The 27064-nt window shown below is 48.8% G+C and overlaps 1 protein-coding gene and 1 long non-coding RNA gene across 5 annotated transcripts in view; both read left to right on the forward strand.

Moving 5' to 3' along the window:
* DLGAP2 (DLG associated protein 2) overlaps positions 1-27064 on the forward strand; it is a 645672-nt gene that overhangs the window by 222341 nt on the left and 396267 nt on the right. The gene's annotated exons all lie outside the window — the stretch shown is intronic.
* On the forward strand, positions 942-26259 carry LOC139180230 (uncharacterized). The gene is made up of 3 exons (XR_011564566.1): positions 942-15987; positions 16181-16445; positions 22492-26259. It is a non-coding gene; the product is annotated as an uncharacterized lncRNA (long non-coding RNA).

Consider the following 27064-nt stretch of genomic DNA (forward strand, 5'->3'; position numbering starts at 1 on the left):
GCAGCCACTGGGGTCTCACACCCGTGGAGAATTGCTGTTTCCCTTGAAATTAACATTCTCTTTCCTCGCCCTTGTACCCCAGGGTGCCTTGGAGCATGGTCTGGGAATTGTGATGTTAATTTATATTTTCATGCCTTCCAGTCTGGTGCATGGCCTCTGGGCTGGACTCTGCCCTGGAGCAGGTGAATTCACTTTCCCTGTGGCTAACGGTGCTGTATAAGGGAGTCTACCTGCAGTGGCTGTGCTCCCAGGGCTGTGCCGGCCAGCTCCTAGCAGCACTTGGGGAGGAGAGAGTGTCAGGACAGATGCAGCCCTCATGCAGGGGGTCAGGATTTAGCCCCCCCTACCAGACACAGTCTCTTCTGTGTCTGGTGGGGGGGCTCTGGTGGGGTGGTTGTGTCTGGGAGGGGCTGTGTTTGGGGTGGGCACTGTGTCTGGTAGGGGGGATTGTGTGTGATGGAGGGGCCGTGTCTTGTGGGGGAGGACTGTGTCTGTGGGGGGACTGTGTCTAGTGCGGGGGACTGTGTCTGGTGGGGGCTGTGTCTGGTGTGGGGAGGCCATGTCCGGGGGAGGACGTGTCCGGTGGAGGACTGTGTTTGGTGAGGGGGCTGTGTCTGAGGGGACTGTGTCTGGAGAGGCTGTGTCTGGGGTGTGCTGTGTCTGGAGAGGGGACTGTGTCTGGGGTGTGCTGTGTCTGGAGGGGGGACTGTGTCTGAGGGAGGGCTGTGTCTGGTGGGGCTGTGTCTGGTGAGGTGGGCTGTGTCTGGGGGGACTGTGTCTGGGGTGGGGACTGTGTCTTGGGGGGGCCATGTCCAGTGGGGTACCGTGTCCGGTGGGGGTGACTGTGTCTGGTGGGAGGGCTGTGTCTGGGGGGACTGTGTCTGGCGGGGGGCTGTGTCAGTCGGGGGGGAATGTGTTGGTAGGGGAGCTGTGTTGGGGGAGCTGTGTCTCGTGGGTTGTCCAGTGGGGACCATTGCTGGTGGAGAGAAAAGTCTGCTGGAGGCTCTGCACAGCTGAGCTGGTTGAGGTGCTGGCCTTGTCAGTCACATGTCTTTGGGGATCCCAAGGCTGACAGAAATGTGAGTTAAATGTGAGTTGGATATTTTAGTACCTCAGCGTACGTGGTTTACCTGCTGTCACATAGTCGTAAATGCTGCATCAATTGTACTTTCTTACTTCAAGGGACAATTACAACTGGAACTCCTTCCCAGATGCTGAGAGGTAGAGAAAGAGGCCCTTCCAACCCCACACACAGCTTTGTGGATGGTCCGGTTTGGAAGAAGAACCACAGGGCGTGGAAGCGGAGGGCCTCACGCCCGCCAGGCATCCGCTCTCTGTACTGTGTCAGATGGTCTACTTGTGGTTTAATTCCATCTGTGCCCAAGATGAGGAAGTTTCAAGTCATGAGCAAATTTCTGGAAAAATCGGTTCACATTTTGATTTTTTCTCGTGCCTCCACCAGCTGGGTCTTCTTCCTCACTTCCTTGAACAGTTGCTGCCTTCCGGTCCTTCCTGCCCTCTCCCCGCTGCAGACGTGGTGACTGGTGGCCCTTGTGCTCTCGGGCGTCGCGGATGCCTAGGGGGAGGGCGTCTGTCTAGGTGCCCTGACGTCTCCTGAGGACTGGGCGGCATGGCCCACAGCTGACCCTGCCTGGATCTGCCAACCCCTTGGTGCAGGGGCGTTTTCTGACCTGCCGCTGTGCTGCTCAAATCCTAGCCTGTGGCCTCTGTTCCCATCTCCCACCCCGTAACCATCGGTTTGTTCTCAGTATCAGTGAGTCTGTCTCTGTTTCTTGTTTGTAAACTTGATGCTGTAAAAACTCACGTCATGGGGAGTGACACACATATAGGGAGCGCAGTCAGTGGGGTTGTAGCAAGTCTGTATGGTGACAGGTGGTGGCTGGTGCGACTGTGGTGATTATTTCATAAGGTGTAAAAATATCAAATTACTGTGTTCTATCCCTGAAACTAATATAACATTGTATGCTAACTATAACTCTGCTAAAAAAAAAAAAAAGGTTAAAAAAGAGTTCAACTCATCAGTGACCCCACAGGAGGAAGCAAATCTGTTGCTCTAAAACCTGCTGGATGCCCTGGCGGCCTCCGTCATCTGTCATTGTGGTTGCCCTGGAAACCCGGCCAGCCGCCCCCAGGACGAGCTGTCTGTGCTGGGAGGCCCCCTGGTCTCTGTAGCTCGAGGGAGCCTTGCCTCTCCCGTGGCGCTGCCCTGAGCTCTTCTACCAGAAGCTGGAGACCAGTCCGAGTGGACGGCAGGCCTTGCTTCATTTGTAGGTAGATACAATTGCAGCAGGTCTCAGGTTTACTTGAAAGTGCTGCCACATGCGGACAGGAAGTGGTGAGGAGAGCCTCGGTTGTTGAGCTGCCCGTTCCCTGCTCACACGCACTGTCAGCAGTGGCGCAGCACCCCCGGGCGAGGGCCTGCTCAGCTGCAGGCCGGTGACATGGGTCAGAAACACTTCCGGCCCAGTCTCAGCCTCGGGGCTCCTGGAGTTGGGTCTCATGAGTGCACCTTACCTTCGATCTCCTCAGTCACCCTGTCAGTACTAAATTGTAGGGCTCTTACGAGGAATATATTTCCTCTCCCTAAATATTCTCATGTATAAGGTGCCCTTTAGGATTCAGACCAAGCAGTAGGTACCACATCACTCTCAAATGCATACTGGAATTTTATATAAATGTGTGTATTTAAAAAGAATGTAGCTTTTAGCTTCAGGATCTCTGTGAAACCTAGATGTATCAGTATCTGCAAACTAAAGCCCTGAAATCTCCTGACAAAGTATAATTTTTCATTCTTGTCTCCAAAGCTTGGGCTAATGCTCAGCCTACAATTCTTTTATTACCTGACTACTGTTTCCTTAGCTATTCATTTCACATGAAGGACAAGAAGTGTGATTTCTTCTTCTTAATTTAAACTTTCTTTGGCAGCACAATAGAATGTCTACAAATTCCTTGGAAATCTCTCATTTTCAGCCATGATCCCTCCCTCCCCACTTCTTCCCTGTTTCCATCCCGTCTACTTTCCTCACTTCTGTTCCACCCTCGGCCTGAGCTCTGCTCCCCCCCACGCCTTCCACTGGAGCTCTCACTCGCCCCTCTGTTCCCAGAATCTAGTCCCGTACAAACAGGAGGTAACATCGGCCATCTGACTTGACTGTCCATGGGCGGAAGGATCTGAACGTTGCATGTGCGGCGCTACAGAGGGATGCGCACAGCGGCCTTCCTCTGTCGGAGCCCGGCACAGGTGCGTGGTCGCCTCTGCTCAGGAATTGGCTTAGTTTAAACTTTCAGGTTTAGTTTAATTGCACTAGACAGCTGGTAGTGTTGCTGGATTTGGGTGTTCAGGAAGGAGGCCTCCTGTGGTCTCCTGCTGATCCTCAGCAGAGGAGCTTTGAAGGAAATCTTTTGTAACAAGGTGCTTTTGCCATTTTAAAACTAATTCTTTTAGCAATTATTTTTCTAATGCTTTTAAGAGTAACTGGATTATAACTTACAGGTAATAAAATATGGCTTTAACTGGACAGTGTGATGAGTTGTGAGGGATGCCCTTTTTCATCAGCAAGTCCTTTGAGGCCCTTGCAGTCAGCACGCCCCCAACCCATTCTCAGGCAAACATTGCTCTAATTGCATCCCTGTGGTCTTGTCCCCGCTGTCAGATTTCAGGTGACTAGATCACCCTCAGGGGGATTGTGTGTTAACTTTCTTCCAGTCACCTTCCTGTTTGAGAGTCTTCCAGGCTGTTACTGTGTTGGTGCTTCCTTCCTTTTTATTGTTGTGTTTTTCTCAATTTCCACTGTTCTGTTTGTATCATGATGTTGGCTATCTTGGTACCTGAGTCCTCCAGCCCAGGGACCCTTCCTCATGTGTTTGCATTGGAATTGTCTTGACGTCCCCTGCCCATTCTGGAGTCCCTGCTGTCTACCTACCCTTGGGAGTGTGCAGGTGGCTGAGGGTTCTGGTCACCTCTTGCCCAGACTTTCTTTTCCTATTGCTAATATATGAAATATATCCTTTCTTCTTATATTTTATTTTAATTTTTCCAGCTTGGTTTGTATATAATTGATATGAAACACTGTGCAAGTTCAGGATATGTAACATGATGCTATGATACCTTTACTGCAAAGTGAGTGTAACAGTAGGTCAGTTAACACACGCTGCATCTCACAGACTCACTTGTGGTGAGAACATTTGAGATCCACCCTCTTAGCAAATCACAAGAACGTTAACCATGGGAACCACGCTCAGAATCATGTCCCCAGAGCTCCTGTGTCTCTGGCTGGAAGTTTGAGCTCTCTGTCCAGAATCTTCTCACCCCTTCCCCAGCCGCTGGCAACCTTTTCCCTTGATTAATCACCTTCTACATGAAAATTCCTGAAACGTGCCCCTAGAGTCTGTGGGCATCCACTTGTAGGCCTCTCAGGAATGCTTATATTTTAACATGCTCAAAGAACAGTTCTCTACATAGGGAATTTCAGACCCCAGCTCAGAAAGCTGACTGGCATTTCCTTTGCTTGCTTCTGTTGTGAGGGTCTTTCTGGTGCCTTAGATGACCCAACACAGAGCCCGTAGTGTTACCCAAGGCCCTGGAGACCTAGCTCTGAGCAGTGGGTGGGTCCGGTGGTTTCCCTGTTGACGTGTGGCTTTTGGGGCGGATTTAGCCCAGATGGCGAGAGGCCCTCATTGGTGCCTTTGGTCTCCACGCTGTGGCAGCACCAGATGTCAGTGGCTGGGGTGCGCTGCTGCAGCTGCTGCTAAGTTGCTTCAGTTGTGTCCGACTCTGGGCGACCCCATAGATGGCAGCCCACCAGGCTCCCCCGTCCCTGAGATTCTCTAGGCAAGAACACTGGAGTGGGTCGCCATTTCCTTCTCCAATGCATGAAAGTGAAAAGTGAAAGTGAAGTCACTCAGTCGCATCCGACTCTGTGCAACCCTATGGACTGCAGCCTACCAGGCTCCTCCATCCATGGAATTTTCCAGGCAAGAGTACTGCAGTGGGTTGCCATTGCCTTCTCCGGACCGGGGTGTAGTTGGTTTCAATAATTAGCAACAATGTCATTGCCAGTTATTGCTGGAGACTCTGGGGAAGTCACCAGAAACTGTTTGAGCTGCACCTCAAAGCGGTGGTTTTTAGTAATGCTGTATTTCTGAAAGTCTACTAAAAGACCCTGGTTTCCTCATGGGTGTGATCCCATCTGACTTGTGTGGTTTCGAAGCCTGAGCTTTCTCCCAGAGCAGAGTTGGCAAGTGTGGGTTTCGGGGGAACATGCCCCCCACCCCTTTTAAAGTGCATTTGCCCCCAAGCTGATGGTCCGTGTGAAGCAAAGCCCGGGGCGCTGGGCTGACTGAAGTGGCAGTGGCTCGGACGGCTCAGTCTGGTAGAGAAGTGGGTTCCCACGTGCGAGGGGTGGGACAGACACGGAAAGCCATCCCGCTGCAGCCTAGAGACCTCCAGTGTATCCTAGCTTTGAGTGCGTGGTGCTTTAATGACTTAGGAAATAGGAAGTTTAAAACCAGTCAGACGATGTGGTTGGTTTCACCCAGATTGTGTCACGTATTTAGAACCTGAAACAGAAATGTGTTATTTCTCCAGCTACTGAGATAGATTCTGATGCTGTTTTGTTCAACGTATTGACCTCAAAGGCCACAAACATGTCTCTGAGTGACTGAATAAATGGAGAGTACTAGGTTAATATGAAAACTCAGCTTTACCTGTGTAAGTACTGGTTTCTGGGAGTAACAGGTACAGGTGGGCTATGGACAGTGCCCATACGAAGTTCTGCTGTTTCTCTGACACGTTAGTATTTTGATTTTAAGAAGTTAAGATGCATCTGCAACTGTTTGAAACGTTTCTTGTTGAATAAATTTTATAGTAATTTTGTGATTACCTCTTTTTACCTCTTTAACAATATTTCCAACTAATTATGATTTTGGAGAAGGAAATGGCAACCCACTCTAGTATTCCTGCCAGGAAAATCCCATGGATGGAGGAGCCTGGTAGACTACAGTCCATGGGGTCACAAAGAGTTGGACACAACTGAGTGACTTCACTATGATTAGTATGTCCTACAGTGGTAAATTATGTCTATTATAGTGTAACGAAGCTTTTCTTCTTGTAGTTTGCACTGCTGAATTTTAGTATTCCCATTATTTGTATGCCTGGCTTTTTCCAATGGAATGTGTAGTCCAGATGTTAGTCCTGTACCGCTCGCTACACCGCTCATGTTACCAGAACAACCCCGTCTCTCCCCCTAAAGGAAACAGCTGGCATCTGTTTCTGCTGAAGGTGGAAGGTGGCTGGTAAAACAGAAACCAACACTGGAAACGAGGCAGCAGTAGCTGTTTACAAACTAGGAAAATACGAAGATAACTCCAGTCACTTTTCAAATGCATGAGTGATGTGCTGTCAGCTCAGCTCAGCCTGGCTTGATGATCCTTATTTTTTGGAGTGGTAGCAGTAGAAACATGTATCTGGGGAGCAGTAAGCACTATGTTGTCTGCCCGGAGAGTCAGAGTTGCTGCCTTAGAGGTGGGCTGGACGATTTGGAAGACCCGGGCAAGATGCTGCTGCTGCTGCTGCTAAGTCGCTTCAGTCGTGTCCAATTCTGTGCTACCCCATAGACGGCAGCCCACCAGGCTCCGCCGTCCCTGGGATTCTCCAGGCAAGAACACTGGAGTGGGTTCCCATTTCCTTCTCCAGTGCATGAAAGATGGGACTTCGTTTTCTCCTGCTGTTGCCCGTGGAGGTGGCCCTCGGCTCCCAGCACAACTGTCTCCTCCCTTTTTAGAATTGCTCCAAAGAGGCAGAGGCAGACCCACTGCTGCTGGAAACTCTGGAGCTGGACCCAGAGGAAATCACCAGCACACGCAGCCTTGAGAGCGTTCCGAGTTCGCCCTGCTGTCTGCAGTGCTGAGGGCGCCTGGTGGGGAGGCCGGCAGGTCAAGAGGCCATTGGACTTCAGGGGGAGGAACTTAGTTCTCTTTGGCTTTGAGACGGAGGACCACAGTGGACTGCCACCTGCCAGTCACCCCCCAGCAATACCCCAGGTTGCTCTGGGGAGACAGCGCATGCTGCTCTGAAGAGTGTAGACCTCTCCTCAGGGGTCCTGTGGTCACCATGGGAACAGATAAGAAGTAGCAACTCTGACAGGGGTTTGAGACCCGCTTCTTCAAAGCTCGTCTCTGAACAGCAGCAGATGAAGACTGGGTGTCCTGGGCTGTGAGGGTCCAGTGCTGGGGGAACTCTGCAAGCGTCTGGGATTAGGTGCAAGGTCATACCTGCCATTGGACACATGAACAAGATGCCTTGTGCGAACAAGTCTGGCTGTTGTTAGGAAGTGCCCTGATGATACACGACACGGTTTGTTATCCTTCAAGCAGAGACGCATCTTTGCAGAAGGTTTCCTATGTTCAAGTCTTCTGAAAATAGCTTGTGTGTAAAAGATCCAGTTTGAAACTGAGTCTCCATGAGTGCATTGTAACTCGTGTTGAACAGTCATTTACTGGGACATTCTGACCCCAGCCTGTGTTGATTGTCAGCACAGTTTACAGTGAAGTGATGAAAGTCCCGAGTCTGAGTTACCTGTTACTCTAGCTGATTTCTTTTGAAACAAGCCTCCTGGAACTTGCATGTGTGGATTGAAGTTCACCTTCCCATGAGTGATAGCATTTTATGTCATTCCCAGGATTCCTTTTTGGACTCCTTCATGGACCAGGAGCCTATCCAAAGACAATAATATTTGACGTAGATGAGAATCTTTGTTCAAAGTTACTAATAGCTGTGCTCTCCAGCAGTGGGAGAGTGGTTAAAGTGCAGTGTGCGCGTGATGGACTTTCATTCATTGTGTGAAAGTTAACTGAAAACGTAGTACAATTCAGAGTAGTAGGATTATATCTCATGACTTAGCTACTGACTCAGCTCGGTTTCTAAGTTGACTTAAAAGCATCCTGCTTTTTTCAGATTGAAAGATGAATCCTCATCAGTTCACATGAAAAGTGAATCCAAATATTGTAATGAGTTCATGAAAATTACAAAATAAATGTAAAGGTACTGTTACAAACATCTGGGAAATCTGTATATTTTTACTTGATATAGTTTTTTGTTTCTTTTTAGTTTATCTCTTTTTTAAGATGAAAAGCAGTATGCATTTTAAGACATTGAACCTATATGGAAAACTAAAAGAAGATAGCATATGATCATCAAAACTCCTGCCACTCAGGATAAGTATCATGAGACAGCAAGTCTATTACAGGGAAAACTTTAGGAATACTATTATCAGTGGGGTCATAGTCCACAGAGTGTTTTTCAAAATGGAAAATGTAATCATTTGATTTAATAGAATTGATAAACTGATGTGAAACTGAAATCATTACTGTGTGTCACATAAATATTTCTTTATCCAAATAGACCATTCCTTAAGAGACCTTGTAAGAATTAAAAAAGAAAAAAATTGAAAAAGAGCTTCAAAATATGAAAATAGTATTTATATATTTCCCCCTGCATTCTCTGCTCTACCACAGGAATTTAAGTACAGGTGTGTGCATATACAAACATACATGTGTATACACACACACACATGTAGTCTGTTGGGCAGGGTCTATAGTGTCTACACCAGGGAATCCGACCTCTGCGGAGGCTTCTTTTAGCCACTGGTGTGGGCTCAACACCCACCTGCCACTCCTTTGATTGAGGCTTTTCCAACTTGACTTCTGTGTTTTGATCTCTTGGTTGGTTAATTTTGTTATCAGTTGGTTCTTTTCAACATGGGCCATGGGCATTTATTTTCTGATTTTTCTTTCTGGATGAGAATGCCTGTCTTTTGCCCTTAGTCTCAAAGTAAAGCTTGGCTGAACATAAATTCTTGGATCACACACTTCCTTTCCTTTAGTGCTAGCTCCTAGTCTTCTGCGCTGTTGTTTTCTGGCAGAAGTGTTACAGTGATCCTCATACCATGATTTCCCTCTGGCTCTTTTGGGGGCTGGATTTCATCATGACTCCCTGTCCCAGGAAGGCACATGAGCCCCACATTTCTGCGCTGTTCATACGTGGGGAGGCCACGTGCCTTGCTTCCACCTAAGGGATGACCTAGCTCGTGTAGTGTCCGTGGGTCACAGTTACCTGTAGAGCCCCTAGGATGTGTCACTCCAGGTTAATTTCATCCTCTGCTTTATGCCTGTGTGATTGAGATCTTAAAAATACTGCTACTTAGTCCTTACTTATGAGAGATATTTCTTGGTATCTGTTAATTCTGAAATGTGTTTATTTTTTTTTTGAAATGTGTTTAAAATCCTGTGTCATATTCCTAGTTGTGGTTTTCAGTACTCTGTTTATGTCATAGATCCTTCCTTCTATCATGTCTCTGAGGTTATTTTGTTTCCTGTTTGTTTCTGTTCCACTTGGTATCATTTGACACATCTTCCTCCCTAACCAGCCAGTTGTCCTTATACTGAATCGTCTTTTTCATACTGTTATCTGTTCTCTAACTTTCCCAATCTCACTCCCTGCTCCTTTGATTTCAGTATGATTGTCTCAGATCTTCTATGTCAAAGATTTTCTTTGATATGTGTCTGCTTTGACAGCTGCTAGTCCTGCCTGACTTCTAGGTTTCGCGATGCTGCTATTTTAATTCTCAGCTGGGGTTATGACCTCTACAGTTCTCTGGGAGGGAGGGAGTGATTTTGCTGTTACCTCTTCTCAGCTTGTTATGATTAAAAGACAGATATGCTGGGCATGGCTTTTCTCCACTTTTTGGCCCAGAAGCCTGCTGGGTGATTTTTGATCAGAAATACAATTTAATGTTATTTTTTCTAATGTTTATCATTTTTAGGCCAACCTTCAACAACAAAGTATTTAAATAACATTTACAAAAATTTTCAGGTTTTTCATCTATTATTTATTACATTATATCATTGTTGATCAAAGTGCTTCTGTTTATAAAGCACTCTGATACTTAAACTTTTGAGTTAAGTGTATTGAAAGTAAGTTGTAGAGACAAAAAAGAAAAAAAAAACAGACGGTTTTTACAGATAAAACAAATAATATTTTAGAATTAATTAAGGCATGGCTGTTTTGTCTTAGCTATAGTTCAAAGTAATGTTGAAGCTCTAGAAGTTACTAGGGTTCATGAGTTTGGCAGCTAGCAATCTTTTTCTGTATTTCCCTAGAATATGTACAAATCTAAAATCTCCCCGCACGATTTTTGTTGCTGTTTCAAGACCAGGAAGCAAGGGCACAATCTTGTGATTTGGGACTTGACAGGTGCAGGCTGGAAGGGTGGGAAGGTCACTGCATGAGCTCCTGGGCTCGGCGATGGCCTTGGTTGGAAAGTGATGGATGCAGAGATTTGTTTGAACTTAGACAAGGATGCTAAGACAACCGACCTCGTTCAGCAAGGTGCTCGCTTCCCTGCGTGGTAGGTACTGCACTTCCCATTTGTCCTTGTAGGTTTTCTCAGCCCCGTCTGTGTGTCTGCAGTGGCTGCTGTTACTACTTGTTTTACAGATGGGGAGTCTTGAGTTCAAGGGGTCAGATTTGGCTGCAGAGTTAACATGGGGTGAGTCTAGAATTATGTCCTCAGCAGTTGGAACCTGGAGCTCTTCAGTGTGTCCCTGCATTTGAGGAAAGACAGCGATAAACAAGAACTATCTTTCTAGCTGGTTTGCGGAGAACATTTTCAGTAGTTCCTCAGGGTCCTATGACCTCATGCTATAATTAAGGAGAAAGAAGTCCTATTGAAATGGCTACAGTTAACATGTTTAACTAAACCCATGCTGAGAAAATTGTCTACATGAAATTAATAACTCACTGTTAAGAGAGTCAAGCTCTGAAAGAAGACCAGGTTTGAGTGGGGCCAATAATCAGGAAAAATTACTCAACAGTCACTTACAGAACAACGCCTGTCTGCGCGGCCTGGAGGCAGGTGCCTGGAAGGTCGACAAGGCCGGAACCAGGTGACGTGTCTGGTTTCCCTTCCTGACACATGAGTGTGGGGTTTGGTCCCCACAGGCTGGCTCTGACGACAGCCAGGAGCCGAGTCTGGTTCCTGAGGGCAGCGGTCCCAGGATTCCCTAGTCTTTTGTTATTCCGTAAAGGGACAAGAAAGGACAAACCAGAATGAGAACAAGAAATTGTGAAGGACACAGGGAGGGTGGCTGATGGGAAGAGATGGCCTCAGGGAGCTGTGACAAGTGATGGGGAAGGGCTGCGTGGTGGGGACGAGGTTGCAGGGTCCACAGGGCTGGGGCCTCCCAGTGACCCAGGCTGCTGTGGCCCTGCAGCGGTTCTGTGCGCCTCCAGGGCTTCTGCTGTGACCTGGACGCCAGCCTGCTGTCTGGCAGGGCTGGACAGAGCCTTGCAGCCTGGGTGAGCCGACCTGCCCTGAGTGACCCCTGCTTCACCCCACAATGCGATGGGGGACATCCCAAGGCCTGGGGAGTAGGCCACCACTGTGAGCAGCACTTTCCAAAGGCTGGATCTCTAGCAAATCCATCTTGTTTGGTTTCTGTGACTGTGTGACAAGCCACTTCAGCAACTAGAAGCAGCAGTCATTTCCAGGGACTGAGGGCCACCTGGCTCAGGTGGGTGGCTCTCTGTGTGTGACTGGGGGCTGTGGTCAGGGCAGAGGGGCCAGAGGTCCACCCCAGGGCCGCAGTGGCGCTGCCATCAGCCAGCCAGTCATTGAGGGCTGTGTCTGTTCCATGTCACCACCCATGAGGCTTGGCTTTGCCACGTGGCAGCTGGGTTCTAAGTGGAACCACTGGGTTAATGATTACATAACATTCTGTCAAGAGGCGTTCCCAGACCCTTTCTCAACTGTGTCTTTATCATCATGTTTTAGTGAAATTATATTTTTATTTTGCTGTGCTCATCCCTCTCTCCAATTATAAATTTATCAGAACCAGAAATGTATTTACTTCAGTCTTTTATACCCACTTTTACATGTGTGGTGCCTGGCATGAAGTGTCTAACGCACATCAGAACAGACGTGACATTTAGGTTGTTTCTGATCCTTTGGCTTTTAGTGTTAAAATGAAAACATAATTTTAAAATTTCCTGTTCTAATTAAAATTTCCCTAGAATTGTTCCTAGAAATGAAACTGCTGGCTTACAATATATGCCTGTTTTAGACTCTTGCTATGTGTCTCCAAGCTGCATTCCTCAGGGCCCATGCAACTTTATATCACCACTGGCAAACACCTTCATAGCCGCGTAGCCAGCATTTGGTGATTTAAATTTTGTGCTTTATCTTCATAAATCTGATAAGCTAAAGTGACATTTCATTATTGCTTTAATTTGCATTTTTGGATTCTTTTTACAATATAAAGTAGATGAAGTCTAGCTTGTCAAGTACGTGTGTGATTTTGGTGTTGGTGTGGAGCTCACAGAGGTTGAAGGAGGGCTTTGGACTCCAGTGTGTGCTCTGGAACACTGGGAGTCTTAGGTGGTCTGACAGCTCCTCGTGTGGGGCAGTCAGGCTGTATTCACACTCTCCCATCGAGCCTCTGGGTCCATCAGAGAACAGAGCTAACTGCTGACCTAATTTCACTTTCTTATGAATTTATGAACATTTTCCTTTAAGTGCAGAAGCTTCTTCAATGTTGGGTTTATGTTATACCAGCAAAGTATAGCCCACCCTCCATCAGACTCTGCCCTGTTTTGTAAGAGCTGCTCGACACAGCCTTGTACCTGCTTGTCACGCCGTCAGAACAGTGTCATGATGTCCAGTATCCTCCAAGTGTGTCAGAACATGGGTGTCACACAGTGACTGAGACTCACGGGCACAGCACAGGGAGACGGTTCAGAGGCGCCGCCGGGGCGTGGGTCCCGATTGTGGGGGGCTGACCCAGACCTCCCTGCGGGAAGCCACGGGCAGGGCGGTCTCCCGGGTCTGGGGTGGCCTGGCTGGACAAGGCGGGGGCTCAGGGGCAGCCTTGGTGGGAGCACACTGGGCACTCTGTGCCCCTGGACCCCCCACGGGTCTGTAACCCTCCAGGAAACCCGGCATGTCCGCAGAGTCAGAGCCCACATGCTGAAAGCAGCCAATGGCGCCATCATTGGGCGCCCTTTCTGCTGCTTCCCTAACGGGTGACGGCGTGCGCTCCGAGGGGACTGTGGTCAGCCTGCGGGCATGCAGTGAGCCCGGCCCCGTGCTTCCCACTCGGGGGTCACAGCGCAGAGGAGGCCAGAGGCCCAGCACCCCCAGCCTGTGGGGCAGCCCGCCCAGCGCCTGGGCCCCTGCCTGTCCTGGAGGAGCACCACTCACCTGGTCGGCATGGCACACCTCACATTCTTAGCGAGTTCCCATCCTGGAATTTGGTGTCACAGATATTTTCTGGGAAAGTGGTTTAAAAGTTTGACTGCTGGCGTGAGTCCTAGGACTTAGGTTTTAATGGAGCGCAATTGAAGTCAAAGAGAAGTTGGGCAGAAAACCAGCCTGTGATGCTGTTTCTGAAGAGAAAGCTGCCTTTATGACATGCGTTTTGCGTGGGCATCCTGTGTCTAAGGGCCTGGTCCGTCGTGGGTGCTCACCACCGTCTCTGCTGCTGTGGTCCCTGGGAGGCAGGCGTCATTTGCAGGAGGACCCAGGCGTCAGCTTTCCCAGGTCCGTGCATCTATTATGCTCTCCCCTCTCTCCAGTTATAAAGACAAACACTTCCTTCATCCGTTGCTGGACCTAAGGACCTGGAGCCATGCGGTCAGGGTGGCTCCAGGTATGCGGGGACCACTGTAAAGGATCAGGTGCAGGCATGTTCTCTGCGGGTGTCTGTGGTGCAGGCAGCAAGCACCCCAGAGCTGGCCGCTCCACCCTCCGTGTGTGGGGAGCATCAGGAAGGTGACTGATTCGGTCGTGGGGCAAGACATTTTGTCTCAGCTAAAATCATGATTTTAGGGGACAACAGTTTGGTTAATTTTGAGCCCAGAAACACGAGACTTTGTTTCTCAAACTCCATAGCAAAGGCACTTAAAAGGCAAAATGCGCCACAGTGGTCAGGGTAGCACCTGTCCTTCGGTGCTCGGTGTTGGAGGAGGCGTTACCTCTCTGGTGGGAAGCTCCCTCTGTTCAGGAGCTGATGTGTTCTTTTCCTGGTTCAGGTTAGAGCGGCTTTGAGGCGGTGCTCTCAGGTTGTGGGCTGAAAATGACGTAACACTTCAGGCTCAAATAAGTTTTAATGTGTTTTCCATTTTTCATCCAAATTGATCAGTGAAGCAGGGTCCTGATCTATTTTGCCTTTGGACATATTTGTTCTTTAATTAGGGAGCATTTAAGAAATTCAGGGTCAAGGTTTTGATAAAGAGGTAAATGTCTCTCAATTAAAAAGGTCGTTTGGAAATTTGATTGCAATTAGTTTCTATGAAGACATTAAACTATTTCAGCTTTCTTTGACACTGATTTTACAACTAGTATCTATTAATGTGAGAACTGACACCAGTTGCATCATAGGATTTTAACAGAAATATGGTCATATTCTCATAAGATGTTATTCAGAAATTGTGTTCTTGAAAAGGGAACAAAGTGAGTGTTTGCACATAAATGGTATTTTGTTGTTGATTTGCTATAATTTCAAATGCAATTGAACACACTGAAGACATGCCTTTAAGTCCTGCCGATGTGTAGGGTCCCTGCCCTGTGGTGGACGTGGCTGTCCTGCACAGCTAGGCTGTGCCTGCATGGTTGGTGAGCCGTCGTCCGCTGTCAGCAGTCAGCTGCCCTGTTTGGGGAAGGGTGGAAAGCCGCCGCAAGCCTCAGGCACTGCCTGGATGGCTTTTGAGGGCAATCTGGTACAGGCGAGGGGCTCCGCTGGGCCCCTCCTCCTGTGCAAGGGGGCCGGTGCCGACTGCTCACCCTGACCAGGGGCCGAGAGGAGCAGGAGGGGCAGCGAGCAGGGCCGTGGGCGCCCAGGGACAGGTGCTTCTCACAGTCCTCATCTGCCAGGCCCCCGAGACCCTGGGCAGGGAGCCTGCATCCCACACCTCGCTTTATGTTTCGGGGGGTTTATGTGCTATGTGCCATCAGCATGGAGGGGGGTCCCTGACGGGTGCCCCAGTGTCAGGAAACCCTCTTCTTCGTTTTGGTCTAAGGGCCTCCTTTATGAAATGTCTTGTCATCTGCACCTCCCTGTGTTTTTTTGGGTCTTGGCTCCTGGATTTACTGGCAATGCTGTTCTGTTCTTGTGCCGCCTCTCATTCCTCCTGTCCTTCAATAAAATCGACTCACTTCCTGTTATAATTGAGGCCCACTTAGAACATATGTCAGGAGATGCCAGTTCCCATTTTATTAGAAAGTTCTGTAGACTTTGGGGAGGTGGCTGTGTAATCAATAGTGGTGGTTCTTTTTTATGGCAGTTGATTTGACCTGAGGAACAAATGATTTTTTTGAAGGCCGCTGAGGATTTGATGTCTTATTAGTCAGCCTGCTGGCTCCTGGCTGCTCTGTGAGTGGTCTCTGCCATCAGGTCCAGCCAGGCTACCCCACCCTCCACCGAGGTCTGGGGGCACGAGGCCCCCTTCAGTTCTGCACATACCAGGTGGTGAGCGCACATGCCTCTCTGCAGACACTAAAGTTAATTCCTCTCAAACTGAAGACTCCTTGATTTAGTAACCTGTGACTTTTAAACATGGTTCATGATTTTCATCTTCATTGGGTACTTAATTCTAGATCTTGTTCTTTCTTAGAAATATTTTGTTAATTCAAAGGAAACCCATTTCAACTGTCACTTCAATTCAAACATCATTGCTCTTTGGGATTTCCACTTCTTGTCTGTTAAGAACTATTTGGTGCCTCATTTTGTGGATTTACTTTGCAAACCCATACGTCTGACTCGTGCAGCGAGGAGCAGCTGCAGCTGATGCAGCTGTTACTGAAGACAGTCCGCAGGGCAGCCCTGGACCTGGGAGCTGGTGGACACGCTTCTGGGGAGCACTGGCCCGGCCCCCTCTGGTCTCCTCACGTCATGGAGGAAGCAGCGGAGAAGGTCAGTCCTGGTAAAATGGTCCTTGTCTCCCCTCTATAGGGAGCGTCTGAGCACCTGTCACAGGCCATCATAACCACTGTAGATGCTTGCTGTCATATAAGCCTTAGTCTTTCACAGTGAACACAGACAGCTTTTTCATATGGTACCTGGGAGGCGTGCTGTATCACGTGTCCCTCTTCACGTGTGCACACAGGTGCCTCTCACACCTCCTGCTGTTTGGAGCTCAGACGTCTCTCCCCATCATGGTTCTGCATCTTGAGGTAATTGCACTAGGCTGAGAAGTGCCCGGACTGGAGCATCTCCATTGCGATAATTCCACAATGCAAGATTCCACCAAGAGTCTCAAGCAGGAGAGAGCCCTGTTTCCCTGTGTCTGGAGTATGGCCCCCCCGTGTGGATGGGGACCGAGAAGAGTTTGCTGCCCTCAGCTGGTAATGGAGACCACTTCTGGGTTGAAGGTGAGTCACTGATGCCAGGATTTAGTTATTCTGTGGAACACGGCTGCTTCTCCTGTGGATTCTGTGAACGGTTCACAGACTTGGCTTCGATGTGATTGTGCTTCTAGAGATGAGAGCAATTTACATTTTGTCATGTTCTCTCCCCTCAGTGTGCTGTGTTCTACTGCTTCTGCTCACTGCGGTCGGATGCCGGGCGGCGCCTCCGCGCGGTCCAGGGGGATGTGCACGTACTGGTTTCTGCTCTGAGTGCAGCCTGCTGCCTCTTACCCTAGTTGGTGAGAGCCTGCTTGTTGCAGCCCAACAGGTTTCAGAAGCCTTCCACACACACTGTCTCTCCTGATGCTGTGCTGAAGCTAACAGGGCGACGAGGCCTTGGGGATCGTGACCGTGTAGTTTATTGGCCAAGTCAGGGTGTGTTTGAGAGTGAGAGGGACCCCGGTAACAGTGTGATTGGGGTCTGACAACACCAGGACGTCTGGTCACTGGTGTTAGGAATTGTAGGGCTTAAAGGGCGGAAAACCCGCCCACACTGTCTGCAGCAAAATGAGAGGCTGGCCTGGATGCTGGTCCACACTGCCCTCCAGCTCTGGGCTCACGTGTGTGTCCACACTCCGGAGCTGGACAGAATCTCTCTGCAGATTTAAAGTTCCTTAGAGGGGTATCTGTTTGGCCCAGCGTGGCCAGGGTCCACCCTGCTTCACCCTGTATCACAGGCTGCTCCCTGAAGCCCCGAGAGCAGACAGAGAGATTAATCAGTCTCCCACTGAGACAAGATGTCCTTACACACATCTCCCAGATGAAGAAACTGGGAGGAAGAAGTGTGGTAACTTGCCCACGGCGCCTTGTGAGCTCGGATGGAAAACCAAAGGGCTTGTTTATCCTGGAAGTTTGTTCCTGTGATGGTCATGTGTTTACAGAGCAATTGATACTAATTTCAATATTAATTTATTCCTGAATAAAAGGAGCCAGTAAGGACGACATCTTAAATATTGAGAAGAGGTGGTTGTGCTTGATATTAGAAGCACAAGGAGGCTCCCAGTGCATGGGGTTTCCTAATTTTCTGGCAAGGAAAGATCAGAAGCTGCCAGCCATAAAGTACAATACATTTTGGGAAATAATGACAGAAGCAGAGCTGAGGTGACCTATTTCATTTCTAGGTGACAGGAATGCTCCCTGAGACACAGATAGGACTTGGCCTGTGGCCTGTGGTGTTCTCTTACTGACTGTCAGCAGAGACTCCCTGTTGTCTGTGGGTTGGGTCTACTGAGCTCAGCTAACATCTTTGGTCTAGTCGTTGGAGTGGCTTTCCCCTAATTATAAACTAACAAGTTATGGGCAGGCAGAAACCCATGTTGGCAGCCAGAGGCCTGGATAAACCATCCACTGATGTGATAAAAGGAGTTCAGGAGTCAAAATAATTTGCTAAATTCGTAACTCAGCTTAAGACTCAGAAATACTTAGTGTCGAGTGATTTTACCGAGTGTTCTTCCATGGAGAAAAGGTCAGGGAGCCAGGATCTTCTCGTCCAGGATTCTCTGGCACCCCCATCTGCCTGTGAGTTCCAGACCACCACGGGGTCAGGACACGCGGGGCTGTGGGCATAAGGAGGGGCGGCTCTGTCCTCCCTGCAGTGTGGTCTCGGTGCTTCCTGTCTTGTCACACTGCCCTCTCCACTCTCAGTTTCTCAGGAGCCTCCTCCAGCTCCCCGTCACTGCTGGTTTTAGGGAAGGGTCCTGAGACTGTCGTGGACAGCTTGTCAGCATGGAGGAGCCATGGACACATGGAGCGTGAGCGGTATAGGGTCTTTGTGGGAATGAATGGGCTCCCCTGACCGAAGAGACAGGAGAGTCCAAGGTGACACACGGGCTGCCCGAGACGCTGCTCCTGGGGGTGAGAAGCAGTCAAGAGGTCCTGCCCATCCCCCAAGACGGTGAATGTGAGAATCAGTGGCCAGTGTGAGCACCTTGATCCTGAGTGGGTAAAAGGCAGGAAGCCCAGGGGTCTCCAAGCGGAGGAGATAGGCTGCGAGTGTCAGACATTTTTTATCTCTCTCTTCAGTGGCAGGAGGAAACAAACTCGTGATGTATTTTTTCCCTTCTCTATACCAATTTAAAAAGAGGTTTCTCTTAAAATACTGTTGCCATAATGACAGCTGGTTCCACCTGAACTTAACTTTTCTCAAATTTTGAGCTAATCAATACATTTTTCTTATGGAAATGTTTGTCCTAAGCTATGTTAATGTACTGTCCATTTACCCCAAACTCTGTCTTCGGATCAGTTCGCCTAAAGGCTCAGAACTGACTTGACAAACCAGTATGTTATCCTTATACACTGTTCTCCTAATCCATGTAAACGGAACTGTTTGTATGGTAATCTGCCTTTCTAGGAGATTCAAGTCAATCGTGTTATGGCCCTGGATGACTGAGATTATCTCAAAATGCATCTTGGGGGTGAGGGGCCTGGCGCCATTCTGAGTTTTGAGACATTCCTTTCTTACATTAACAGACTGCTAGTGACTATATAACATCCATCTAAAGACTAGCAGGGGGATATTCTTTCTGCCGCCTTCTGATGCCTATGTCAGGAGCTTTCTGTGTCTCTTTTATACTTTAATAAAACTTCATTACACAAAAGCTCCAAGCAATCAAGCCTCATCTCTGGCCCCAGATTGAATTCTTCTCCTTCGGAGGCCAAGAATCCTGGCATCTTTCATGGTTCAGCAACAACCTTTCAATCAGGATGTCGAAGCTATGTGTGTGATGTAGGGCCTTACATTTTACAAGGTTCTACTTCTTTCCAGATAATCTGTTCATTCCTCTCTCTGTGTCCATTTATATATACTTACATATACATACACAAGCAGAGAGGAGAAATCAATATAAACGTGTATGGACATGTGCACATGTAGCAAGAAGCAACAGTTAGAACTGGACGTGGCACAACTGACTGGTTCAAAACTGGGAAAGGGCTGAAACAAGCCTGTATACTGTCACCCTGCATATTTAACTTCTATGCAGAGTACATCATGAGAAATGCTGGGCTGGATAAATCACAAGCTGGAATCAAGATTGCCAAGAGAAATATCAATAACCTGAGATATGCATGCAGATGATACCAATCTAATGGCAAAAAGTGAAGAAGACCTAAAGAGCCTGTTGTTGAAGGTGAAGGAGGAAAGTGGAAAAGCTGGCTTGAAACTCAGTATTGAAAAATTAAGATCATGGCATCTGGTCCCACGACTTCATGGCAGACAGAAGGGGAAAAAGTGGAAGCAGGGACAGATTTTTATTTTCTTGGGCTCCAACAAACTGGACAGTGACTGCAGCCATGAAATTAAAAGATGCTTGCTCCTGGGAAGGAAAGCTATAATAAACCCAGACAGCATATTAAAAAGCAGAGACATCACTTTGCGACAAAGGTCCATATAGTCAAAGTTACGGTTTTTCCAGTAGTCATGTAGGGATGTGAGAGTTGGACCATAAAGAAGGCTGAGTGCTGAAGAATTGAGGCTTTTGAATTGTGGTGCTTGAGAGGACTCTTGAGAGTCCCTTGGATAACACAGAGATCAAACTAGTCAATCCTAAAGGAAATTAACCCTGCATATTCATAGGAAGGACCGATGCTAAAGCTCCAATACTTTGGCCATCTGATTGGAAAAGACCCTGATCCTGGAAAAGATTGAGAGCAGGAGGAGAAAGTGGTGGCAGAGGATGAGATGGTTCGATAGTATCTCCAACTCAATGGACATGAGTTTGAACAAACTCCAGGAGATAGTGAAGGACAGGGAAGCCTGGTATGCTGCAGTCCGTGGAGTTCAAAGAAAAAGGTCAGTTTTCATTTCAATCAAAGGTAATGTAGAGAATGTTCGAACTACCACACAATTGCACTCATCTCATGTGCTAGCAAAGTAATGCTCAAAATTATCTTAAGTGAGGCTTCAATAGTATGTGAACTGAGAACTTCCAGATGTTCAAGCTGGATTTAGAAAAGGCAGAGGAACCAGAGATCAAATTGCCAACATCCATTGGGTCATAGAAAAAGCAAGAGAGTTCCAGAAAAACATCTACTTCTCCTTTATTGATTATGCTAAAGCCTTTGACTGTGTGGATCGCAAAAAACTGTGGAAAATTCTTCAAGAGATGGGAATACCAAACCGCCTGACCTGCCTCCTGAGAAATCTGTATACAGGTCAAGAAGCAACAGTTAGAACTGGACATGGACCAGTGGACTGGTTCTAAATTGGGAAAGAAGTATATCAAGGCTGTATATTATCACCCTGCTTATTTAACTTATATGCAGAGTGAAAGTGAAAGTGAAGTCACTCAGTCATGTCCGACTCTTTGTGACCCCATGAACTGTAGCCTACCAGGCTCCTCTGTCCATAGGGTTTTTCAGGTAAGAGTTCTGGAGTGGGTTGCCATTTCCTTCTCCAGGAGACCTTCCTGACCCAGGGATCGAACCCAAATCTCCTGGATTGTAGGCAGACGCTTTACCATCTGAGCCACCAGGGAAGTCAGAGTACATGCAGAGTATATGCCGAGTATATCATGTGAAATGGCAGACTGGATGAAGCACAAACTGGAATCAAGATTGCCAGGAGAAATACCAATAACCTCAGATACGCAGATGATACCACCCTTACGGCAGAAAGTGAACAGAAACTAAAAAGCCTCTTGATGAAGGTGAAAGAGGAGAGTGAAAAGGTTGGCTTAAATCTCAACATTCAGAAAACTAAGACCATGGCATCTGGTCCCATCACTTCATGGCAAACAGAAAGGGAAAAAGTGGAAGCAGTGACAGATTTTATTTTCTTGAGTTCCAACAAAATCACTGTGGATGGTGACTGCAGCCATGAAATTAAAAGATGCTTGCTCCTTGGAAGAAGAGCTATGACTAACCTAGAGAGCATATTAAAAAGCAGAGATATTACTTTGCCAACAAAGGTCCGTCTAGTCAAAGCTGTGGTTTTTCCAGTAGTCATGTATAGATGTGAGAGTTGGACTATAAGGAAAGTTGAGTGCCCAAGAATTGATGCTTTTGAACCGTGGTGTTGGAGAAGACTATTGAGAGTCCTTTGGACTGCAAGGAGATCCAACCAGTCCATCCTAAAGGAAATCAGCCCTGAAAATTCATTGGAAGGACTGATGCTGAAGCTGAAATTCCAATACTTTGTTCACCTGATGGGAAGAGCTAACTCATTTGAAAACACCCTGATACTGAGAAAGACTGAAGGCAGGAGGAAAAGGGGACAACAGAGGATGAGATGGTTGGATGGCATCACTGACTCAATGGACATGAGTTTGAATAAACTCCAGGAGTTGGCGATAGACAGGCAGGCCTGGTGTGCTGCAGTCCATGGGGTCGCAAGGAGTCAGACACGACTGAGTGACTGAACTTAACTGACCTGATGATGGAGAAGATGCAGCAGAGGGTCAGGAAAGGCCAGGCAGGAGCATGGGGCCTGTGAACAAACAGTGAGGTCACTAGGTCTTCCTAGCTGTGAGCATTGCAGGCCTAGCTGGAGCCTCCATGAGAAAGACAAAATGAGACAGAATTGGACCTTCTAGGAAGCTCATAGGCACCGTGGGTGCTCACAGCGGACGTTCTATCTGGACCAGATGGCTGGTTACAAGGGCAGGTGGCCGTGTGTGCAGGTGCCCAGTGGTGAGGGAGCCGCCTGTGCTGACGGTGCCCATGTACCCTGGACCTGCGGTTGACAAGCTGGTCCCCAGAGATCTGGAGACCTCAGATCCCCACTCCATCCTGCAAAGCAAGAGCTTGGGTCTTTGTGGCAGCATGGGCAGCCATCATTTTCCTCGGCTCCAGCCTACCATGTGTCAACACCTCTCCTTTGACAACCACAGTGATCAGATCACTGTAAACAGTGGAGTACTGTGTTTGCTGCATGTTTCTCGTTTGGTTCTACGACAATGATTCCCACTTCCTCAATGCATCATGGGCTATATGACACCCAGACCCTCATCCTGTGATCTAAGCCACTGGCTGTGCTGCAGATTTTCTAACCATGTTTTTCTTTTCTTTGCAGGTCACTTATATTAAAGACAATTTTCTTCATTTGTCACTGCATTCATCTCCATATCTGGAAACTAAAAAAATTCACAACAATGGCAGAAGGCTGCAGTTCTGTTACTGTTTACATATTAATTTTGTCATTTTCAATCAAAAATGTTGAAAAGTGAAATTAAACTTAATAAAATAAATTGAAATAAATTATTTGGTATGACTCAGATTTCTTCTTTAGTTCAGCTTTATTTAGGTATAATTGATATAAAATTGTGAGATACGTGTGTGTTATGGTGATTTGATACATCGTAGTAACACACCTACCACCTCACATATTCAGTATTCATGTTTTTTGTTGTTGGTGGTGAGGACTTTTGTTATCGTCTCTTAGCAAACGTCAGTGGTATGGTACAGTGTCATCATCTGCTTAAATTAGATCCTCAGTCTTTTCCATCTCAGAGCTGAAGGTCTGACCTGTTTACCAGCTGTTTCCCCACCCCCCAGTAGAAACTCTGTGTTTCTAAAAGTTTGACTTCTTAGTTTTTGTTCTGAACGTAAGTGATACTGTGCAATATTTGTCATTCTCTGTCTGACTTACTTCATTCAGCATAATGCCCTCCGGTCACAGTAGCAGGATTTCTTTCTTTCCCGTGGCTGAATAATAGTCCATCATGTGTGTGTATGTATATTGTATATATATACACTGTGTATGTATAAATACATATTTTTTATATGTATAGTACATATACATATTTCATCTGTTCATCCATCGATGAACACTCAGGTTGTTTCCATGATGGCTCAAACTTCTTATTTGAGCAAAATGCAACATTTATATATAAACTTTATTCATATGTAAGCTAACATTTAATGTCAGTCTAATCATACTAGTATGTTATTCAGCTGAAATATTTGCTAAAATACCCACAAGGGTAGTGACAAGTTTTAAAATGGGTGCTGTGACTGTTTCCCCAACAATAATGTGGTCGTTTCTCGCTGTTTGGGGGACTCTGTGGATGATCACTGAAACCAGAAATGTCCGCTCTTGTTTCGTTCATCACCTCAAGTTTAACCAACGCAAGCAGCTGGTGCGGGCTCCCCAGTCTCTCCTGGAGGGAAGAATCAGAATGGAGCCTGCCTCTGATCTCAGGAGGTGGAGGGTCTGAGCCTGACCCTCAGCAGAGCCACACAGCCTCCTGGGAACGGTGAGTTGTTTTTTGTTGTTTCAAAAATAGTAAAATTTTAAGAAAAGCTGTTTTCCTTCAAGGCCGGGGGCTCTTCTGCCTCCTCTGTTTTCAGAGCCCCCCCCCCCGCTCCCGCACTGCCACCACATCACAGAGTCCCCCCACTGTGTCGGGGTGCGGCCTGTGCCCCGTACGGAACAAGCTCTTCTGCTTCACAGATGTCCTGGGAAACCCGGGCAGCGAGGTCTGGGGCTGGAGACCTGGGTGGTGGGCACTGGACAGGTGGAGGTGCCCAGAGCCGCCTGTTACTGCCAGCGAGATGGTCAGCCGCCCTGCCGGCCTGGGCAGTCCTGCCTGTGAGGTGGTAATGCCAGCCCCGCCCACCCCAGTCTTGCCAGTATCACCAGCAGGATGCTCCTGTTAGCCCTGCCCGGTCTGGTCAGTCCTACCATTGAGGTGGTCCCGTCAGCACTCCCTCCTTAGCCTGGTCAGTCCTCCCAGACTAGGTCAGCCAGCTGAGCACCCTTGAGTGGGGCGCTCCAATTCCTCTAAAGTGTCCTGAGGTCATTTTCAGAGCATGCACAAAATCTGTAATCCCTTCAGAAAGTGCATTAATGCAAAAGACTGGAAGTGTTTGAATGAGTCTGTTTTTATTAAGAATAATTTTACCAAAAAAATAAAAATCATTCTGGTGCTTGGACGATTTCTCCACTACATTTAAAACAAGGTTTTTAAAGTAGTCCATGAATGCACTGCTGACCACTGTTTTCAGTCTGCATCTTCAGCCCTGAACAAGCAAGTCTGTCCGCTGAATGGGAGTCTGTGCTCCTGGAGGAGTCCCTGGGACTCTCGACCCTGCTTAGCAATGGTTTTAAAGTCTGTGTCCATCATGTGACTTAGTAACACACATTTCTGAAAAGACCTCTGCCTCTGGGGCATTTGGCCAGCTTCAGTCATTGCGGACTGGGCATTGTGTTTGGCTCATTTATTGAAAGGGAGCCTCTGGAGCCTGGGGTGTCTGCCTGCGCTGGGAGCGGCAGGTGCCAGGACCCAGGATGCTCTCCGGTGAGGGGGGCTGAGCAGGCCATGTCTCCAGTCGAGTAGAGGTAGCCTCCACCTCAGGCTTGGCATGACCTTAGTGCTTGGCATGCTAAGTACATGGTAGAGGACCCAGAGTATGCGAGTGTTGATTTAAACATTTTCTGATGGGGTTTTCTTTTTAGGTTGCTGTGTACTGAAGGTTTTACTGCATCCTAGAAGCCAGATGCTGGACGTGAACAAGAAGAGACTGTTTCTGATGCTGGTATCAGTTCCTCCTCCTATTAAACTGCGAGTCCCTCCTGAGGGTGGGAAGGGCCTCTGGAGAAGCAGGCATGTCCTGTTCTTCCTGGAAGCGGCCCTTTGTCACCAGAGTGTCATGGCTCTGAGGAGTTGATGCACTTGTTCCAGGCCTCAGAAATGAACCACAGTATTGTTGACGATTGTGTACTTGGGGATGGTGACTTTTCAAGACAAATAAAGTGTCACGATGTCCTTGTCTGCCCTGCGTCCTGCCCTGAGTTCTGTGCTCTCGTGTCTCCCAGGCTGTTTCTCAGGAGACGAGTCTGTGCCAGGGGGTGAGTGCTCGGTGCCTGGAAGGTGACCCAGCTGAGCAGGGGGCAGGCTCGGGGTCACAGGGCAGCACCCCATCAACATGCGCATGGTGGGCCTTGGAGCCCCAGCTCCTCGTCCCCTGGCCCGGGCTCCAGGCTCACACCACACGCTTCTCATAGCAGACACATGGCTCAGCCCACTTCTATCCGTGTTGGGGGACCGGGGAGGACAGGTGAGTGAAGCCCAGAAACACAGAGGAAGCTGGAAGCAGATCTGAGCGCGTGTTCAGAGCTCTCATTCCTGCCCTGCGCATTGGCCTGTTTGTTCAGGAGGGGAACAAACACGATGCCAGAACCAGCTGCGGGCAGAGCAGCAGCTCCCAGGTGCTGTGGAGCCCATGCGTCTGGTCTCCTGGACAGGTGTGTTCAGGGGCAGCATGAGTCAATCAGGTGTGTGGGGAAGGCAGGTAGCTGGTGAGGCAGGAGCGGGACACCTGTGACAGGTGTGGGCGTGGCCCGGCTGCTTCATGGAGACCTAGAGCTTGGTGCTGTTCTGCTCAGAGGAGTGACTATTCTCAGAAGGTCCCTCTGGATGGAAGGCTGGCGGCACGGAGGGGACGTGAGGTCAGCCAGGAGGCCATCGAGAGATGGGACCAGGGAGACGCAAGTAAAATCAGAGTGTAGATGTGCTCAGCACAGGGACTCTCGGAAACTAGAGGAGGGGTTATCTGCCCATGGCTGTGTCTGGAAGCAGCTCACTGTGGCTGGACATGGACGTGTGGTTACCTTTCCCTGGGGATGCTCGGGCTCAGCTTCTCTTCCTCATCAGCCTGATGGGGCCCCCAGCCATGCAGGGAGGCTCTGTGCCCTGTGCCGTGCCCTGATGCCGGACGTCATCTCCGGGCCTGCACTGTTCCCACCTTGGGCAGTGGGCAGGCAGAGGCATGGTGCTGCCTCCAGGACGAAGGAGTGGAAGGAGCTCAGGGCCCTGCCTCCCTGGGGCACAGGGTCCCTCCCACCCCTCCCACCCCTCCCACCCCTCCCACCCCACCCCCTGCCGACTGCCCCGTTTTGCTCCCTTTTTATTTACCACCTCTTGGGAAGCCTGGGTAAGCCTGTCTACACCTACAGGTCTTACTCAAACCCTTCAGGAGAGTGAGCTGCCCATCCTTGGGGGCCAGCATTGCCCCCACTCTAATTTGGTTGTCAGACTTTCGGGGTCTCTCCTTGACCCCTGCCCCCTGGAGCCCAGCAGGGCCTGCTTGTGTGGATCGAAGGGGATGGTATCGGCCCTGATGTCTCCTGGAGGTGGGACCTGCCTACGAGGGCCCCAGGGCCACGTGTGTGTTAATCTCAAAGTCCTCGCTAGGGGGCGCTTCTGCAGTGTCTTTAGCGCCTGTGGTTCCTGGGAGCCGCGTGTGTTGCTCAGTGAGTGACAGCCGGCTCCTTGGAGAGCTGTCATCCTAGAAGGTTAACCAAAGAGAAACACGCAGACCTGGCTTCCGGAACCTCCTGAGGCCACTCAGGGGTTCAAGCCGACGTCTCCCTGCTGGTCGGACAAACACTATCAGCCCCAGGCGCGAGGGAATCTTACTGTCGCTCAGACGGCTGAGCCCCCCAGCCCCCCCCCCCCCCCAGTTGCTGATTCAGTAGTGGGTGGGGGGCACAGCAGCTGCGGTTTTGGTGCGTTCCCAGGTGGCTCCTGCATTGTTGGTCGGGTGACTACAGCTGAGAACTGCTGGTCTAAGCTGAGCCCTTGCAGACAGAAAGGTGGCAGGTTTCCCAGGCATGGAGCCAACAGGTTGATTCAGGGCAGGGG

This window comes from Bos indicus, chromosome 27 (assembly GCF_029378745.1).
Source record: "Bos indicus isolate NIAB-ARS_2022 breed Sahiwal x Tharparkar chromosome 27, NIAB-ARS_B.indTharparkar_mat_pri_1.0, whole genome shotgun sequence".
NCBI lineage: Eukaryota > Metazoa > Chordata > Mammalia > Artiodactyla > Bovidae > Bos > Bos indicus.